Source organism: Myxocyprinus asiaticus, chromosome 17, assembly GCF_019703515.2.
Source record: "Myxocyprinus asiaticus isolate MX2 ecotype Aquarium Trade chromosome 17, UBuf_Myxa_2, whole genome shotgun sequence".
Lineage (NCBI taxonomy): Eukaryota > Metazoa > Chordata > Actinopteri > Cypriniformes > Catostomidae > Myxocyprinus > Myxocyprinus asiaticus.
In genome coordinates, this window is record NC_059360.1 from 44,647,983 (window position 1) to 44,665,480 (window position 17,498).

The 17,498-nt window shown below is 41.1% G+C and overlaps 1 protein-coding gene across 3 annotated transcripts in view; it reads right to left on the reverse strand.

The window, feature by feature from the left end:
- The window catches only part of LOC127454724 (serine/threonine-protein kinase MRCK alpha-like), a 103,420-nt gene that overhangs the window by 45,534 nt on the left and 40,388 nt on the right, over positions 1–17,498 (reverse strand). The gene's annotated exons all lie outside the window — the stretch shown is intronic.

A 17,498-nucleotide genomic window follows, 5' to 3' on the forward strand; every position in this document is an offset into this window, starting at 1 on the left:
ATAGGAAACTGCTCTGTACACACACCAAACCCTCCATCTACTTCACATAACACATGCTCTTATGAAAGTCAAAACAAACAGGTCAGTGATCCCTGGATGTCTTCACTCACCCTCTGAACCTTTCATTTGTAGGACAGGATTAGTGCTAATAGGGTAGGAGAAGGTTTTCTTTGCCCTGTCTATGACCTGCCCACAGGGCAGCCGGCACTAAAAGCACAAACGCAGGTATCAAAGTGTCGCAAGATCAGTGCTCCTTGACAGCTAATCTAAACCTAAGCGAGAGAACACGCTTGAGGCGAGAGACAAAGACAATGTTCTTTTTCTCCTGCACTCTCTCCAGGGGGTTGACGTGGAATGGAAATAAGAATGGAGTAAACATTTGCATGTGTCTTGTACAGACATGAACTGCTAACACTAATTGTGAATATGTCACTAAAACGGTCTGCAAATCCCATACCAATGTTCTAAAGGAATTTCTATGGGAAGCTCACCCACTAGATGCTGAAAATTACATGTGGAACTGTAGTGAAAAAGTTTCGTGTGAAACTGCGTAAATATTAAGCTAAATAAAAATTAATATATTTGTTGCCAATTTTATGTAGATGTCATTTACTATGTGTGATATCTTATATACAGTATATATATATATATATCTCGGTAACATCGGCCTAGTGGCCATCTTGCTCTCTAGATATTGGCATCAGCAATTAAAAAACCCATAACGGTCGATCACTACTTGGAAACTTAAAAATGAATAACCATGAGTAGAGTCAAATGTCATCTGAAGACAATGAAATTGTGGGGCGAAAAGAGGTCACACACACCTCTAAATGTATGATTAAATCCTAAACCAAGTATACTTCATGAACTTCAAATTAAAAGGTAGTTTACCCGTTAGCAAACAAGTTATGTATACATTCATTCTAGAGGTTTAACAAACATGTGGAATGCATTTCCTTCCCTATTAATGGTATAAAACGTATACTGTGATCAATATTGATATTGAAAGATATGATACAAATATTGTGATAATATTTTTGGCCATATCGCCAGCCCTAGTTACAACAATTAACACGTGTGTCCATGTGAACAAATTAAAGTTTGTAGCCTATACCAAAACTATTGACAGAGGAAAAATTGACTTCAAATAAACCAAACTTTAGGGGGCCTGGTTAGCTCAGTGAGTAAAGACGCTGACTACCACCCCTGGAGTTCGTGAGTTCAAATCCAGGGTGTGCTGAGCGACACCAGCCAGGTCTCCTAAGCAACCAAATTGGCCTGGTTGCAAGGGGGGGGGTAATCTCCTTGTGGTGGCTATTATGTGGTTCGCTCTCAGTGGGGTGCGTGGTGAGTTGTGCATGGATGCCGCGGTGGATGGCGTGAAGCCTCCACATGTGCTATGTCTCCGCAGTAATGCGCTCAACAAGCCACGTGATAAGATGCATGGATTGACGGTCTCAGACGCGGAGGCAACTGAGATTCATCACTACGCCACCACGAGGACTTGGAACGCATTGGGAATTGGGCATACCAAATTGGGGAGAAAAAGGGGAGCTTTTTAAGATATAAGCAAAAAATAAATAAATAAATACAAAATAATAATAATAATTTGTGTGTGAGTGTGCTAATATTAACAGCAAAAATCGTGGTTACAATAATGCACTTAGGACGGAAGTCTACGGGTCTAGCTTTCAAGAGCTAAAAACTCATATTTCTCACAACATTTACCAGTAGATAAACGAAACCCCATTATGACATCTCTGGATATTAAATTGACTTCTCAGTCCAGTGCCTGTGTTGAAAAAAATCTAATCTTCCTCCTCCAGTGAGTATGCTTAACACAGGCCCCGACACAAAGTCAATGCTGGGAAGCAGAACATTAAAATGTTATTAGTGCTAGTTTCCTGTCCTAGCGATGCACAATACAACAGCTGTGGAAAGACTACAAATGCAGCTTACAAAACAAACAATTCAAACCACCCTCATACACATTTTTAAGGATGCACAATCTATCGCTGACCATATCATGGCCAATATTAGCATGTTTTAAAAGTTATCGACATTGGTCTTACACAGCTACTTTTTTTCTTTTTTTTTTTTTTTAAATACTACTTCTACAACTTTTCTGTCTCAAGATGTTTGCATTTTGAGTTAGAGATATGAAGGTTTGTTACAAACATGCTTGACAGATCTAAAGGGACTGTACTGATAAATCAAAAAGCCAGACTCTTTCTGGGTCTGGTTGGTGGCAACACAGGACCAAAATGGTTTTCAAAACTTGGCAGCAGCAGGAATTGAAGGGCAGGGAGTCTACACAGTTTTGACCATTAAAACTCAGTAAACAGGTGAATTAGCTAGCTTAATTGACAAGCCACATAGTACCTGTATGAGAACTCACACAGTGAGCAGAGTAAACATGAGCCTAGGCTAAAGATATGAGAGAGAGAGAGAGAGAGAGAGAGAGAGAGAGAGAGAGAGAGAGGGAGAGGGAGAGGGAGAGGGAGAGGGAGAGGGAGAGGGATGGGGATGGGGATGGGGATGTGTCTAGTGGCTGTATTTGGATGGCAAGTGAACAGTCCATGCAAGCCAGAGCCAAGCAGAAAATGTGTGATTAGCTTTACTTCAGATGGATGACGAAAAGAGGAAAATAACAGGAAATAGAAGAGGAAAATGACAGGAAACAGAAGAGGAAACAAAAAAGGTCATTTATAGATTGACATGCGCATAAATAAATCAAATGACAAATATAAATAGAAGGAAGTGATGAAATTGCAGGAGACTGAAAGAGAGGAAGAAAAAGGCCGAAGGAAACGAGAGGGATTTCCTATTAAGGCAAATGTTTGATGCCAACCTCATAGAATGCATGTGAAACCACTGGAAACTCTTTTCAGACCAGCAGCCGTGAAAGAGACAGACAGAGAGATTGTTACTTTCTTACTTTAGATAGTCTGCATTGTTATTAGTGGTGTTTCCCAAAGCAAGCATCCCTATCCAAAATATTCCTGAGGCCCATGATGCTTTGCGGGCTATGAGACTGTCATGCTACCATTTTTTGGATAAAATACAATTATTTTGCAGGAGATGAATGTGTAGTAAGCTCAATCTAGCATTATAATTGTTAGATTACATACAGTTGTGCACAAACGTTTGCATACCCTTGGAGAATTGGTAATATATGTACTATTTTTAAAGAAAACATGAGTGAGCAGGCAAAACACATTTCTTTTATTTCTTATGGGATTCATATTCAACAGTAGGTTAAAACAGAATGGCACAATCATAAAACAAAACATGGCAACAAAGAAAAAAATGAAATGACCCCTGTTCAACAGTCTTCATACCCTTAGTTCTTAATACTGTGTATTGCCCCCTTTAGCATCAATGACAGCGTGCAGTCTTTTGTAATAGTTGTCTATGAGGCCCCAAATTTTTGCAGGTGGTATAGCTGCCCATTCGTCTTGGCAAAATGCCTCCAGGTCATGCAAAGTCTTTGGTCGTCTTGCATGAACCGCACGTTTGAGATCTCCCCAGAGTGGTTCGATGATATTAAGGTCAGGAGACCTCCAGAACCTTCACCTTTTTCCTGCTGTAACCACTGGAGGGTCAACTTGGCCTTGTGCTTAGGGTCATTGTCATGCTGAAAAGTCCAAGAGCGTCCCATGCGCAGCTTTCGGGCAGAAGAATGCAAATTGTCTGCCAGTATTTTCTGCTAATATGCTGCATTCATCTTGCCATCAATTTTCACATCAGTTTCCTCGTGCCTTTAGAGCTCACACACCCCCAAAACATCAGTAAGACACCACCATGCTTCACAGTGGGGATGGTATTCTTTTCACTAAAGGCCTTGTTGACACCTCTCCAAACATAGCGCTTATGGTTGTGACCATAAAGCTCTATTTTGGTCTCGTCACTCCAAATTACAGTGTGCCAGAAGCTGTGAGGCATGTCAAGGTGTTGTCGGGCATATTGTAACCGTTATTTGTGGCATTGGTGCAGTAAAGGCTTCTTTCTGGCAACTCGACCATGCAGCTCATTTTTGTTCAAGTATCGTCGTATTGTGCTCCTTGAAACAACCACACCATCTTTTTCCAGAGCAGCCTGTATTTCTCCTGAGGTTACCTGTGGGGTCTACTTTGTATCCCAAACAATTCTTCTGCCAGTTGTGGCTGAAATCTTTCTTGGTCTACCTGACCTTGGCTTGGTATCAAGAGATCCCCGAATGTTCCACTTCTGATTTTACAGTACTGACTGGCATTTTCAAGGCTTTGGATATCTTTTTATATCCTTTTCCATCTTTATAAAGTTCCATTACCTTGTTACGCAGGTCTTTTGACAGTTCTTTCCTGCTCCCCATGGCTCAGTATCTAGCCTGCTCAGTGCATCTACGTGAGAGCTAACAAACTCATTGACTATTTATACACAGACACTAATTGCAATTTTAAAAGCCACAGGTGTGGGAAATTAACCTTTAATTGCCATTTAAAACTGTGTGTGTCACCTTGTGTGTCTGTAACAAGGCCAAACATTCAAGGGTATGTAAACTTTTGATCAGGGCCATTTGGGTGATTTGTTATCATTATGATTTAAAAATAAGCCAAACAACTATGTGATAATAAATGGCTTCATATGATCACTATCCTTAAATAAAAGACAGTATGATCAGTCATATTTTCAAAATCAATGCCAAAATTTCACAATTTCTGCCAAGGTATGCAAACATTTGAGCACAACTGTACATATCCGCATCTAAATGCTATAACCTACATGAAATGTTTTAGTGCTGACTGAACAACTGATCCTGTTGATAATTGAATTTATTGTTCTTGTGTAGGAAATAACAATGTCTTAGCAGCCACACAATAAACTGTAACATCCAAAAATAACTACATGCAATACAAATAAACATATTTATTTGGACATACATTATAAACATTGTACACAAAAGTTCAATGTTCTCTGTAAAGCAACTATAAAACAGTGTGTATTATTAAAATCACTAGCTGTACAAATAACATTTTATTTATATTGAATTAATGTCCACAGTGTTTTCCAAATCACCTCTTCCCCTTAAGGGAAGACAAGCATATTCTGCAGAGACACTCAAAAGAATGCGAATTGCAGACAGGAGAAATGGAGGGCAGAGGAAAATCTGAATAGTTCATTTAAAACGTGATAAAACAGCTCACTACTGTGCATGTCTCATCTAATAATTATAGTCTTCCACTGTTGAATTTATCCATTTAGCATCACAGCATGAAAACAGTTGAAAACATTGTCACTACTCACAGACAGTTCAGGAAAAACACTGTTCTTTTTTATACTCAGTAATAATGCCATTTCAAAACATGAAGCATTCACAAAAAAAAGATGCTAAACAGAAATGAACAAACTCTCAAAATTTCTAATGAACTTTCAGCACATGTACACACACCTGTTAGCACAATAATGCTATTGTTTATATGTAATTCATTGCACTCAGTTTCTTGACATCTATCGTAGCTGAGCCATAACGGTGGATAATATAAGTAATCCCCGCTGTTGACTACTTGCCAATAAAGAGAAAAGAGCACACAAACAAATTATTCCAAAGCTTTTTCAAACAGATGTTCCTAAGTCAATCCTTCTGTAGGCAGCCGATGGAAGCAGCAGCATCTGGGACTGGAGCACTTTGTTTTGCGAGTGGTTTCTGATCATAACATTGCTATTCAAGATAAAACTTTAGTTTCGCTTGATTATTAGGTTAACCATTAACTGCACACATTTTCCGGGAAATTTTTAAGATATCTTACAACATTTAAAAAGCAAGAATTTAACCGCATGTCACGCAAGCAAGCAGTGACCGGCAACACATAAAACGCCAACAAATCGGCAACAGGAAATTCCGCTCACCTTGCGAAATACAGTGGACTAGCTGAGAATATGGTGGATAGCGCATCAGTTTGGTTCCATAAATACAACTCCCATTCATTTTCACCATAGGGGAACTGGTTTTTAACCATTAAATGATAAACATTTTTTAAAACACCTACCATGGGCACCGAGGTTGTTAATAGATGGTATATGCTTCCGTTGAAGCCAACAATCTGCGTTATTTCAACTTATTTAAAAAAAACAAAAATATTTATTAACAGTGTAAATTCTGGTGAAGAGCTACATTATCCATGATCCTGAAGAGAAACAATCCACCAATCAGAGAATCACGGCAAAAGACCTCTGCAGCGACTGCTCACTCCCATGACACACAGTGAATGATGCAATCAAGTCGGTCAACCTATACGCTCAAACTACTTATATCTTTTGCTATCTATATCGTTTCTATATTTAATCTACAACTTTAAATCAATAGTTTTATATTTGTCCATCATTTTTAATTTGATTACTTTACCCGCAATGCTTCATGGGATTGTAGTTCATGCCCTCATGAAAGATGGCATGTACACAGTCTTGTTGTCTTTTTGTTGGATTTTCAAATACATTTAGCTTCAAATCAAAGTTTGTAATGTTGTGATTCACCTCAGAGCTGGTTGGTTTGTTTTACGGCTTAGAACTCTTTTATGAAGCATTTTATGAAATCACTACAGAAAAAATTAATGAAAAAATTCCTCCGTAACCAAGATGACTGAAAAAATGGGCAGGCACTGTTGCACTCTATTACTGTTGCTCCAACTTAGGTTTAGAATTTTGTGCGTGCCAGTTGCATTCCCACTGTCACTTACGGGGCTTCATCGTGACTTCTCTGGGCTTTCTCGGGGCCAATGGCCATTGGCCCGCCAAATACCCTTGGGCCAAAAAAGGCCAAATGGGGATTGAGGCAGGGTCAATGTCAAAGGCTGAGTTTCGCCGAACTTGGCAGGTTGTGAATCCAGCGCACAACAAGCGTCGCCACCAGTGTCCCATATTTAAAGATGAAATGATGCGTCCCGTATCTAATGAATACGGGATGTGATTTGTCTCGTATTTAAGCTGGTCCAATGCCGTCATTGAAATTGTTCAAGATAGTTAATTTAACCTTGATATTCATTGGAAATTGTGCCCATGATGGTTAAGGGGCCATCTGAAAAGTCCACACATTGAGCTGAAATGTGCCAAAACTGTGGAGGGTTTGGTAAGGGACAGTCTGAAAACGTAAGCCCCACCCCTGTCAACAACTCTAGATAGAGTGTCCCGTATTCTACAACTTCAAAAGTGGCAACCTTACGCACAACAGTACAGGTTCGGGAGAAATAAAAAAAAAATGCAGTGTAGCAAGTTGGTTCAGTTTTAATTTACAAAAAAAGGTCACTTTCCATTTTGCAAGCACAAGTTCACAAGTTTACCAACACAAACATTAAATGAACACAGCCAGGACTAGGGCGCGTATCACTCTCTCCCTCAACTGTAAATTCGGTTGCCTTTATATCTCCCCCGTCTCTCACTGCGCTTACCGCTTTCTCCCTAAGATGATTGCTCAACCATGCCCCCACCTCCAGATGAGGGTACAGTACAAATCCATTAAAACACAATATGGACAAAATGGTTCCCAAAGAAATAACTTTTCATGGTTCGAGATTATGGACTGTGTGCTGGGACATCGTCCCGCTGTTAGTGGACAAACCACTTGGGACACCATGGCAGTTACAGTCGGTGAGTTGTCAACGCTAACTTATCTTGCTAGTTAATGTTTACAAACGATATAAACTCTATGTTCTAGATAACATGATACCTCAATTTGAGCTTCCCTCTTGCTTGTGAAATGGGTGGGTGTGTGATGTTGGCACCATGGCAGTGTGTGAAGGGCGGATTTTAGGGCAACGCTGCGTGGCTATTGGCCCTATGGTGGCAATGCTGATCGATTTTGGTCTTGCGGCACGAGGTCCGGGCCAACCAGTTGCTAGCCCTGGATCGCACTGGCCCGATAGTGGAAACGCGGCTATTGAAGGAGGGACCCGAGCCTTATTCAGAGACCAGAATATCAGAGAGACTTGGTGTAACACATAAAGGACGGGGAAGGAGGAGGCGGGAACTGGCTGAACAGTAAACAAAGTTTAATGGTAAACATAAAACCAACATAAACAAACATGCAGCGCGGCCACGTGCGTCTCACTCTCTCTCGAACCGGCATCTCCGGCTGCCCCTTATCTCGCTCTCCCGCTGATCAGCTGATTCAGCACCGGCCGTGCCCTCCTCCTCTTCACACTTGGCAACCACCTTAAACACCTTAGCATCGGAGTGACAAGTTTTGCATGGGCAAGCAGAACTCACATTTTGTTCAGAAAAATATAAAATTCTGTTTTCATAGTATAATCATTTTACTGTATTTGTTAATATTACTTACTCCATTTGAACTATTTCTATTATACTTTCTATTACTTATTTTGTGGTTAAGCTGCAAACATTTTGGCAACGAAGCACAATAAACTGAATTGAATTTGAGTTGACAGAGACAGAAAGAGCTGAATGAACTGAAACTGTTTTCCCATGGCTAGGCAGTCCAAAGTCATGAGCTGTCCTTAAAACCCTGTAATTTTCCCTTTAAATGCGTAAACAGTCAACACTGATGGCCTTTAGCGTGACCCAGCATTCCTCTCTCTTGCGTCTATTTGATATTTGTCAGTCTCACTAGTGGGGAGGACGACACAACAGCAAACATCCCCCCCAAGCCTTCCCTAAATAGACCACTTAGAGTGATGAGCATGTTTACTCTACAATCAGCTATTTTCTCTCCCCATTTCTCCCTTTTCACAAAGACAGACTGGAAAAAAAACTCTTTCCTGCAGTTCACGGTCTCCTTAGTTTTACCATTAAGAACTATTCACAACAAAAAAACGACAGCAGAAATCGACAGTTTCAGACACATGACTAAAGAGCTTGTATCATCTAAGTTGCAGCAAAAATTGGCAGCAAAGAATTGTGCTCTTTGTGAATTAGCCTGTAATGAAGCAATTTCACTTATGGTGTCTAATTGTTTTAAGACCGACTAGGATAACTCCGCCTTTTTTTTTTTTTTTAAAAGCATTCCATAAAAAAAAGCATGTTTCCCAGACACTTTACATAAAACAATTAGTCTACACCTCAACAAATAAATAATCAAAGATGTCTGCATTGTGCACCCAGCCCTTATACCACACATGAAACAGAGAGAAGGGAAAAGCTGTTAAGAGGAAGGCATGTAATCCTGCTTTAAGAGACCAGGGCTGATCTGAGGATGCCATATGACTTTAGAGAGAAAGAGAATCCTCAGAGCACTCAAGTAAGGAGGCGTTCACACAAGACACTTTCTTGCATTTCGTCCACCACACTAAGCCCCTCATTTCCAGGAAATGAGGCATCACTTCCTATGAGGAGCAGAACAACTAGCAGTGGTGTACCATTTCCTTCTGGGTTTACACCACATCCTGTTTAGCGGTTTAGATCATGCTTAACTTCCTTAACAGGTGCTGTTTTTCTTCAATGCATCTAAACTGAAGAAAAAAAAAACAAGGATGTAAACAGACCAGGATGGAGTTACTGTGCCCCAGGACAGCAGGATATACATTTCACCACTGAAACTGTAGTTTGGAAAGAGACAAGCTAGGTGATGCAGATCTTAAGTGATAAATATCAGTATTTAACCATGTACTGATTTATTTAGCTACAAAAAAGATGCTGCTTAAAGACTTCTGGGAATACTTTTCAATGACTCAAATGAAAAATGTATATATTTCTTTAAATTGACCATGTACTCGATCACATCTCTAAAATGACAACATTTTGCATCGCCTAATCGCCCATTTTGCATAATTCCTACATGTGGCATTATAGCCTTGTACAAACACTACAAGCTACTGTAAACAGACTCATTTAATTCACAGTCAAAAGAAAAAATAATGAGACAGAAAAGAGTGTTGACTGTTCTATGTAAAATGCAGACAATAGAGCACAACAGTCTGGTTCTGGAAGTAAAAATCCCATTCATTATTTTCACAGATGAATTGATTTTCAACAATAACTTACAAACATTTAAAGACATGCCTACCTTGAGCTCCAGGGTTGTTCATCAATGATATATGGTTCCATTGAAGTCATCCGTTTGCGTTATTTCAACTTCATTGTTTAATAATCATGCTTGATAGCAGAATTTATAGTAAACACTAGTTATGTATGTAACAGTGGTTCTGTTAATTCCGGATGACCGCTAGAGGCGGTGCTAAGCACTAGTGGATAATCACAGTGCCAGCCAGATAGGTCGAGAAAATATAACAAAGTCATGTCGTGACGCAGACCGAGCTGCAAGTATATAAACCGCAGCAGCTCGGTGCCCAACCTCGGAATGCTTTCTCGCTCATTCCAAATGACAAAGAACTCTGGCGGTCATCCGGAATTCACAGAACCACAGTTACATACACTACCGTTCAAAAGTTTGGGGTCACTTGCCTGAAATGTTTCTCATGATCTTAAAAATCTTTTGATCTGAAGGCGTATGCTTAAAAGTTTGAAATTAGTTTTGTAGACAAAAATATAATTGTGCCAACATATTAATTTATTTAATTATCAAAAAATATATATATAAAACAAAAATTTAAAAAAAGGTTTTGAAATGGATGACTTGGACCGAATAATAAAGAAAAGCAGCCAATAAGTGTTTAAAAAGCAATACTGTTTAAAAAGCATCCCAGGGTGATACCTCAAGAAGTTGGTTGAGAAAATGCCAAGAGTTCATTTCTGCTAAATCTTAGCAAAGGGTGACTACTTTGAAGATGCTAAAATATAACACAGTTTTGATTTATTTTTTTAGTCACAACATAATTCCCATTTTTCCATTTCTATTATTCCATAGTTGTGATGACTTTACTATTATTCTAAAATGTGAAAAAAAGAAAGAAAGAAAGAAAGAGTGACCCTAAACTTTTGAACGATAGTGTATGTAACTAGCGTTCTCTTTCATTCCTTCTGACCGACAGAGGCGGTGCTAAGCACTAGTGGATGACACATACCAACAAATTCATGAGGAATGTCACGCATCTGAAATCATAAAGGTCGCTCCAGAAGAACTTCAGAGCTCACAGCATGGGAAGCAGCCACGTTAACCTTGTAGAACTGTGCAAAGGTGCATGGAGATGACCAGGTAACAGCCACACAGACATCTGCCAAAGAAACTCGCCGAAAGGCAGCCCAAGATGAAGAGACACCCCTGGTAGAATGGAAAGTAACACCCTCTGGTAAGGGTTTTGAGACTTATCATATGCAAAATGTATCACCTCCACAATCCAGTGCGACAGTCTTTGTCTGGACAAAGGCGTACCCTTACGCACACCGCTATGAATGAAGCAGCAGAATTGACATAAAACCTTAAAGTGCGTACAGGACACAGGAGATGAGCCCTCACATCAGTATCGGATTGAGATAAGGGCAGCTGAAAAGCAGCCAGATTAATGGACTGATTCACAAATTGCGGCAAAATGACTTTTGGAAGAAAGGTCGGATTAGGATGAAGAATGATCCCTGAATCCTCTGGCAACCACAGCAAGCACAACTCACTCACAGACAGCACATGGAGCTCACCAACATGTTTAGTGGAAGCAACAGCCAGCAGAAATGCTGCCTTCAAAGACAAACACTTAAGATCTGCATCACCCAGTGGTTTGAATGATGGTGCACTAAGGAATTCTAGCACAAGTGGCAAGTCCCACACAGGAAAAGGGTTCACACGAACCAGCTTTAAATGCCTTGCTCCCTTCAGAAAATTGCAAACAAGGCTATGAGACCCCAAAGAGGAACCACCAACTGGGGCATGATGTGCAGATATGGCAGCGACATACACCTTCAAACAGAAGCAGCTTTGTTGTCGTCCAATAGATGTTGCAAGAAGCTCAAGACCTTTGGCACAGTAAAGTGGACAGGATCAATTCCCTGATCCCCACACCATGTAGAGAATATTCTCCAATGAGCAGCATAAAGCTGTCACGTTGAAGTAGCTCTGGCATTATCGATGGCCCAGTGTCCAAATCCAAAGCTGAAGACGAACCGGATCCGGGTGCCAAACATGCCCATTCATCTGGGAGAGGCGATCCCTCTTGGTGGGAAGGTGCCATGGTTCGCCCTCTAGCAGACTCAGAAGTAGAGGAAACCATGGCCTGGCCGGCCATCGAGGTGCCAACAGAAGTACCCTGTACTTGATTAGGGATATTCTGTGTAATGTCTCCCACAGCAGTGGAAAAGGAGGGAATGCATACAACAAGCAGTTCGGCCACTCGTGAGCCAGTGCATTCTGTCCCCAATGGGCTGGACTTCTCGGTCCTCACGAACCACCAACGGCAATGAATGGTCATTTTTGATGCATACAGATCCACTTCTGCCTCGCCGAACCGCTGCCAGATCAACTGCACAACATCCGGGTGAAGCCTCCATTCCCCCGGTTGCAGCAGATCCCTGGATAGAGCATCCGCCACTTGATTGTTCGATCCTTGGAGATGAACTGCTCTCAATGACGCCAGTTGGTACTGAGACCGTATGAGGATGCTGCGAGTTAGCTGTAAAGATTTGAGAGACTTGGTGCCGCCCTGATGATTCATATGAAAAACCGTCGATGTGTTGTCAGATCGGACGAGCACATGGTGGCCTACAAGGACTGGTAAGAAATGTTGTAGTGCTAGATCCACTGCCTTCAGTTCGAGAATGTTGATATGCTCCAAGGCCTCTGTTGGCAACCAATGACCACCAATTCCCCTCTGGTTCTATGTTGCCCCATCTCGTAAGCGAAGCATCGGTTGTGATTACTTCCCAACAAGAAGGAACAACCCCCAGGGACACCCTGGCTATAATAAACGGCAACCGTTTCCAAGGTTTCAGTGCACGGACACATGAAGAAGAGACAACAATCATACGATGACGTTGTCTTGTCGTGTTCAACCGTAAACTGTTATTCCACCTCTATTGGGGCCTGAGGTGGAGCAAACCTAATGGAACCACTGAAGTGGCAGCCGCCAGCATCCCCATTAGCTGTAGAAGGACACCATAAGGAAGTTTTGCCCCCAGACAGAATCGAGTGAGTAGATGACGAATACTGTCTGTTGGAGCGTGTGACAATGTGGCAGACATCGCGAGAGAATCCAGTGCCATTCCGATAAAGGTTATGGACTGCACTGGATCCAAACAACTCTGTTTCGTTCACAGTGATGCCAAGCTTCTGAATGTGCTCTAGCCTGGTGTTGCATAGAGCATGCAGCCTCATTGGGGCACAAAGCAACCAATTATTTTAATAGGGCAGAATCCTCATGCCCTTGGACCAAAGAGGAGACAGGGCTGCACTCATGCATCTTGTAAAAACATGAAGAGCAAGAGACAGATCGAATGGTAGGACTTTGAACTGAAAAACTTGATCCTGGAAGCTGAATCGTAGAAACTTCTTGTGGTGGGGTGCAATGGGAAAGTGAAAATAAGTGGCATTTAAATCTACATTCACGAAGCAGTCTCCTTTCATCACAGACCGAAGAAAGTCGGCAGTGTGCAATATGCGATAAGGAAGTGACTTCAGGTACACATTTAGACGTCGCAAATCCAGAACTCGATGAAAACCCCCTTCTTTGGAATGAGGAAGTACGTTGAGTAAAAAACATCCCTCTGACAGAGGGGAATAACTTTTTCTATAGCTCCCTTCTCCAACAGTGAACAAATTTCCAAAAAAAGAGCCATTGAATGGGTTATATCATCAAAAATTTTCAGAAGAATTCCTGAAAATTTGGGGGACAGGCATCGGAACTGCAGAGTACATCCCCTGCTCAAAGTTGCCAGAACCCAGGGGTCTGACACCGAAGTTCTCCAATAGTTTAGATGTTGCAAACTGCCGGACCAAGCACTTCAGGGTTTGTGGCTTCTGCCTTTAGCACTTGCGGGGGGGGCGCTGACGTGGTCCCCCCTGAGGCTTACAGTGAAATGGGTGATGTCCCTGGGCCTCCACAACACCCGAGGATGCTGTGGGGCCTGAGGTTGTGAAGCAGTGTGGTGACGAAATCGCTGCTCTGGTATTGGGTAGCGATGATGAGCTGGAGGCATCCTAAATGTAGGTGCCCTTGGGACCTGAGTCAGCTGATGGGACGCTTCCGACAGCTTCATTCTCTTCTCCAATACCTCTGAGACATTGGAGCCAAACAGATGTCCTGGTACAATTGGCAGTTCCCTAAGGGTCTTTCTACAATCTTCAGGCAGCCTTGCCTAAGCAAGCCATACCTGGCACTGGGTTGTTAGAAGGGTTGCTGAGAGTGTACCCAGCTCACGAGTCACATGACCCTTGGCCAACAAAGCCATCTGTAGAAACTGAGGCACAGAAGAGTCTACATTTGACAACCCCAACGTGGTGTTGCAGGCAAGAAGAAGCTGGCAGTTAGTATTCTCTGCTCAAGTTACATAGGCTACTGACTCATATGCCTTCTTTAATAGCATGTTAGTACATCCACACTGTGCATTTGAACAGTGTACATTGCCTCTTAATGCTTCATCGGGTGATACCACCAAGGCTGCCACCAGCTGTTCAATCTCTGGAGCCTGCTCCACCCCTATGGAATCGGCCTCAGCCATTGAAGCTAGGGTACGGGTCGTCTTCGATCTTGTTCTAGGAACACTGGAACCTGTAAGAGCACTTGAAAACTCTGACACGAAGTCCTTACATGGTGGCATAGTAAACACGTTTGTATCCGAGGACTCCCTGAAAACACACTGGCCTGAGCAGTTGAACAGCCGAGACACCTGCAACAGACAGGCTGAAGAAAACCATCTAAGAGGGAGGATGCATAGCAGCATCAATAAATTATTCATCATGAAAATGCGAATTGGAGGCACTCATGGAAAGAGCATCCAAATCAATATTATGTGGAGTTTGGAAATCGCCCTCGTCCACTGGTGTGTTCCCAGTGGGCGTGGCCGATACTGGTGGGTGGAGAGCTTGAAGAAGATGCTTCATATCTGCCATTTCTGATGAGAGATTAATGACAGTCTTCAACAGCAAATACTCAGAATTGTCCGTTTGCGGCACAGGTTTCTTTTTCACCGGCAGAGCACCAGCCGTTGCATATGTATGTTGCTTCTGAGCACTGGTACTGAATCGTGTTTTGCGAGGCTAAAAGGCGAACTAGGGTCCAACTCAGTGAGGCAAAGCTGCCTCTCTGACATCGGCAGCATACTACAGTGCAAAAACGGATCTGGCCTCTCTTAAATGCTAAATTCCTAAACACGATGGGCAGCGATCGTGTCCATCATCGGGAATAAGCATATTCGGACACAGTTTACAACTCAGTGGAAAGCCGGTGACAAGGGAGCCGTGAGCCATGATTCAGCCGAATAATACACACCCTCAGTTAGGACCATAGGGTATCAAAACAGCCGATAATAAGCGAGCCCGGGGAACCAAGTCCGCGAAACATGCCTCAGAGCAAACGCACGATCCCATGACGCACTGTGAATGACGTAATCGAGTCGGTGTCTTTTCAGCCTTAAACTACTTATCTATTTGAACATATCTGAATATTTAGCAATAAACGTAAAATATATTGTTTCTATACTTATAATCAACAACATAAAATTAATCATTTTAAATATTCACATCGGTTTTTTATTCAATGACATCATTCGCAATGCTTCATGGGATTGTATTCTGTGCCTTCATGAAAGATGTTAAGTACACAGTGTTGTACCTTTGTCTTTTTAACTGTTTTTTAAATAGTTTTTTGCTTCAAATCAAAGTCTGTATAGTTGTGATTCACATCGGCGCTGGTTGGTTTGGTTCATGGTTTAGAACTCTTTTATGAAGGATTTTTGGAAAAGCTAATGGGAAAAATGAACGGGAAAAATACTTCCGAAACCGACACGGCTGAAAAAGTGGGTGGGCACTGTTGTGCTCTATAACAGTTCAAATCTTTATCTGATGACAGTTATTGACACTTAGGTCTCAGGGACCCAGAGGAACTGGTCAAGAAACAGTAGCATCTGTCCAGTCCCATTAAGATATTCTCCCCCAGAGAGAGGCAAGAGAGAGTCCCTTCAGAAAATATGATCAATATCTGCACAGGAGGGTCAAGAACTGAATTAGCATAAGCTGACCACACTAAACAAAGAATCAAAGAAGTGCTGCATCAAACAGAGCTCTTGAGTGACAGAAGCTTATGCATGTGTTTGCCTGCCCTACAGGAGAGAGAACGACCCCATGATCAGAATCAAGCCCAGCCCTGATTTCTCTGCCAGCCATTCATTCAAGCGGAAAACATGCACACCTGAATCAATATTAACCCAGATTACACAATCACTTGGATCCGAATTGTGAGGAGAGGCTGATTCTCTTCATTCAAATCACTCATAAGAAGAATCTTCCAAGGAAAGAAAACCTTATATGGGTCATTCATGTTATGCAATGCCTTTTAACTCTTTTAAACTAAAAATGACTATGCTTATGTTGCAAATATACAAAGTATTATAATAAAAGTGCACACCAGTTTTTCAGAAATGTTCTTATGGTACAGCTAAACCTGAACTGGAACTTCAATATTTAACAAATTAACAGGATGAAACCAAACAGGATGAAAATAAAGAGCTAAGTAAGCAATTTAAAGTTATCAATTGCATGATATTTAATCTTTTGAAATTTTTATATTATCACACAAATTATTGTTATGTTATTAAATAGGATGGCATGTTTTAGACAACTTAATCTAATACCAATACCACAAAAATAAAAATAAAAATCACAGAATTAATCAAACCCACTGCTAATACTAACTAATGTTTGCGCTGTTGTTTTCCCACTCAAAATTGTGTCACTTCTTGGAATATGATGTCATTAAAGAACTGGCTGTAGTTAGTTAAAGGGATTTTATAAAACAGGTTGAAAGTGGTATTCAGGACATGAAGTAACACCTGGAACATTTCTTAAAGGAATATTCCAGCTTCAATATGATTTTAGTGTGATAAAATCTCTTACTAACCTTTTCTGTGTAAAGATATAAAGCCAATTTTACAACTTCAGCAAACACTAAAATGACTGTAAAAATGACTATTCATGAGTTTTAACAGAAGAATTAATGTGTGCTTTTTATAAAATTATAAGCTTCACATGTCTGTCTTTAAACCCTCCAAAAATGGGCCCAGTTCACTTCCATTGTAAGTGCCTTACTGTAACCTTGATTTTTCCTTTTTTTTTTTTTTAAATAAAAGGAGGGACGAGTCGAAATTATTTTTTGTGATAATTACCATTATGCCACAAATGCTGTCGACTGAACTTAACTTGTATTGAACCCAGAAAATTCCATTAATAAATTGCCAGCTTTTTATTTTAGAAATGAGTGCATAGCACCCTAATCCACTCTAAACTAGTAGTGCAATTATTTAAAATTCACTCTTTGCCTATTTAATAGTGATATTTTTTATGAAAGAAAACTAACTAATAGATTTTTAATCTTAAAATGTTTTAAGCTTAAAGGTGCTGCAAGCGATTTTAGCCATTCTAACTTCCACAAGACTGACCCGTTGAATTAGCCACGCCCCCTATTATCAAA